Below are 3980 nucleotides of genomic sequence, written 5' to 3' on the forward strand. Positions count from 1 at the left end.
AATAGCTTAGATGCAAGATTCTAAAACATCAAGAGCAGGGGTGGGGATTTAGCTCAATGGTAGAGTGCTTGCCTAGCAAGCTCAAGGCCCAGGGTTCAATCCTAGGCTCAAAAAAAAAAAAAAAATCAGAAGTGAACTTCTGTTCTCTGGGGTTCTCCCATTGTGCTGTAAGCCTGTATTTAAGACCTCCTCCCTTCAGTAAACGGCATTCGGCATTCAAAGAAAAAAAAAAAAAAAGAAGAAGAAGAGAAGAGGGATCATGATGGGGAAACCCACAGAGACAGCTGACCGGTGCCAGTTGGAGCTCACTGACTCTGGACTGACAGCTCGGGAACCTGCATGGGACTGAACTAGGCCCGCTGAATGAGGGTGAAAGTAGTGTGAATCAATCTGTTTGTGGGGTCCCTGGCAGCAGGACCAGGACTTATCCCAAGTGCATGAACTGACTTTTTGGAACCCATTCCCTGTGGTGGGATACCTTGCTCAGCCTTGATACAATGGGGAGGGGCTAGGCTCTCCTTCAACTTGGTATGCCAGACTCTGTTGACTACCATGGGAGGCCTTACCCACTCTGAGGAGTGGATGAGGGTAGAGTGGGAGGGAGGTAAGGAGGTGGGAGAAGGAACTGGGGTTGATATGTAAAATGAAAAAATTTTAATAAATAAATATATTTAAATAAAAAAAGGCACTGCAAAGGGGGTTTTAACCCAAAGTATAGGGCTATAGAAATGGCCTGTGGCATAATTGTCCAAATGACTGGACCCTTCAGAATAGCCTATGTGTCTAAGAGATGTGGTACTTACCACTATTATAGTGAAAGAAACAGACAAGTTAACTTTGGTTCATGATTTTTTTTTTACTATTATTATATTTGTGTTTTAATTTTACACATCAGCCATGGGTTCTCCTGTCCTCCCCCCTCCCCCCTGCACCCCCACCTTCCCCCATCCCCTCCCCTCCATTCCCATCTCCTCCAGGGCCAAGACTCCCCTGGGGATTCATTTAAACCTGGTGGATTTAGTACAGGCAGGTCCAGTCCCCTCCTTCCAGGTTCATGATCTTATAATCAATACCTCATGTAACTGAGGCCTCCTCCAAGGAAGATCAGAACACTGGCTAATGCCCATGTGACTGAGTCTAGTTTGAGAAACCCACTCCCATCAATACTGTTACCCTCTTGCCTAGAGACAACCTATGGATACAAAGGTCCTGAGGTAACTATAGTGGTCAAGGGGATCTGCCCTGATGTAATGGACATCCCCACCCTGGACTAATCCTGATACAGTACTCTACACAGATGGGAATAGTTTCATTAAAGATGAAACCAGACATGTGTTGGTTGTAGTAGTTACTTTATCTGAAACAATTTGGGCATAATCTTCAGGGCCAGGTATCTCAGCCCAGAGAGAAAAATTGATTGCTATAACCCAGGCTCTCCGATGGGGATAAAGGAAACCTAAAATTATGTGTACAGACTGTCACTATGCTTTTGCTACTGAACATGTCCATGGTATAATCTATAAGGAAAGAGGGCTCCTCGCTGCAGGAGGAAAGGAGATTAAAAAAAAAAAATAGAAGAAATCTTGGCTGTCCTAGAGGCTATTTGGCTTCCCCCATTAGTTGCTATCCTCTGCCAAGGACATCAAAAAGGTGACTCCCCTGAGCCAAGATGTAACATACCAGTGACCTGGCTGAACAAGAGCCTGACAAGTGTCCCTAAGACCAGTTGGTCCTATTGATATTCTGGAGACATATCCAAACCCAGTGCTACCTGAGACTCCATGGTATAACCAAAAGGAAAAAGAAGATTCCAAAAAGAAGGAATGGAAAGCTTGAACACACAGGTTTGTGGAGAATGCCAGAGGAATGATTATTCTTTTAGAAACAATTGTCAGGATTGGTAACTGACCTTCACCAGGCTCCTCATCTGGGGTCCACAAAATTTTCTGAGTTGCTCAGACCAAGTTATCTTATACCTAGATTGAACAGCCTCATGCAGGATGTCTCAGCCAGATGCCAGGTCTGTGCTCAAGTAAATCCAAAACAGAGGGCCTTTGCCAGGAAGGTGTCCATATAAAAGGACAACACCCTGGAAAACTCTGAAACTGGCTTCACTGAAATATGGCCTGCCAGGGAGAGGATACAAGTACTTTCTTGTTTTTATAGATACTTTTTGGGTGGATAGAAGCATTCCCTAACTGGACTGAAACTATTCAAATAGTAGCTAAAAAGCTCCTCCAGGACCTGGTCCCCTGATTTGGCCTTGTCCAAGCAATGGGGTCTGACAATGGCACATTTTCATAGCTTTGACAATTGATAGTCAAAGCTTTAGGGATCGATTGGAAACTCCATTGTGCATATAGATCTCAGAGTTCTGGGCACACAGAATGAGTGAAGAGAATGTTAAAGAAAATACTAACAAAACTCTCACTAGAGTCCAGTGAAGGGTGGGTAGACCACCTTCAATTTGTTTTACTTCAGGTCAGCTGCACCTCATTTAGGGAAGGATTTACTCCCTATGAGATTATGTTTGGAAGAACCCTCCCAATGTTTCCTTGGCTTAGAGACAAGCTACTGACAGAATTTTCTAACCATTCCCTTCTCAAGTAACTAAGGGCCTTCCAGTCCTCCACAAATGATATTCATTGGATTGTTTGAGATACCCACATGACCTCTGAGTCCTTCACCAGTTTCGCTTGTTTGAGTCCAGTGATACTGTCTGAATCAAGTGAGTAGCCAAGGGACGCTGGAACTGACTTGGAAAGAACCCTGCATGGTGATTCTCTCTGCCCCTATGGTTGTGAGGAAGCTGGTATTACACCATGGATCCACCACACCCCAGTCAAGAAAGCAGAAGTCACAAATTCCACTGCCAAATGGACTGTCTCCTGGACCCATTAAATTTAAACTTTCCTCAGGCCTTGGGCCCTTCCACTCCTCTTGAGTCATGTTTGGTGTAAATACAGGATTATGGTCCAAGCCCTATCATCCTCAGACCTGGACCTGAGAGCTGAAGAAGACAGATACAGGGAAGGTGATAGCTAATGTGACTACAAACCAAAAACCAATATTCCACATGGACCTTTGCTCACTGAGGCCCACTTTAAGTGTCTGGTGGTATTGAAGAAAGGGAGGAGGATGTGGAAGTTTATCTTTTGAGGTAGGAATATATCATTTACACTTCTATGTATTTCCTAAAGCTGGGCCCCCTAATTGCCAAGAACTAGGGGATTCCTATTGTAAAAACTGGGGGTTATAAAACTTTATGGAAACACTCAGATGAATACATAGACAGAGAATCTCATCCCAAGGAATGCACAATAGAAAAATATAACCCAGTGGTGATAACATTAAAGGTTTGGAAGGAAGTTTTTGGTCTTATTGGTCCCAGAAATCAGTTTACTATCTAGAAGCAACTGCTCCTCTGGTACCCAGACTTTAGGGTCCTGATAGAGAGCTGCCCATGCCAAAGCACAAAGCACTTGACACACCTGGGGCAAGAGTCCCACCTAGAAGCCAATGAATCCTTACACTTATTTTCCATTCTTGGCAATGTCTCTCACTTAGTTGACCATTCCCAGCTAGAAATTGGCCAGGATTGCTGGTTATGCTTATATCCCCAGTCTATGTACTACATCAGGATAGGAAATAATCAAACTGTCAGCCCATTGACTGATAAAAACCATTGTGACTCGGCAGCCCAAACTAATTTTAGAGGATTTACAGGAGACTGGAAATTGTCTAATATCTAAAACCTTTAATCTAGACACTTCCCATTATTCTGATGCTTGTTATTCTGTTTTACCAGTTAATTCACCTGGACAACAGCAATATTACTGAGCCCCTAGACTATTTGGTGGGCATAAACTAATGGTTTGACTAAATATGCCTCTTCTAATACTTTCAAAACTAAGAAACTACTTTTATGCATGTTAGTATACATTTTGCCCCAGGTATACAACATATATAATGGGGAGGGA

The sequence above is a fragment of the Onychomys torridus genome, chromosome 2 (assembly GCF_903995425.1).
Source record: "Onychomys torridus chromosome 2, mOncTor1.1, whole genome shotgun sequence".
Taxonomy (NCBI): Eukaryota; Metazoa; Chordata; class Mammalia; order Rodentia; family Cricetidae; genus Onychomys; species Onychomys torridus.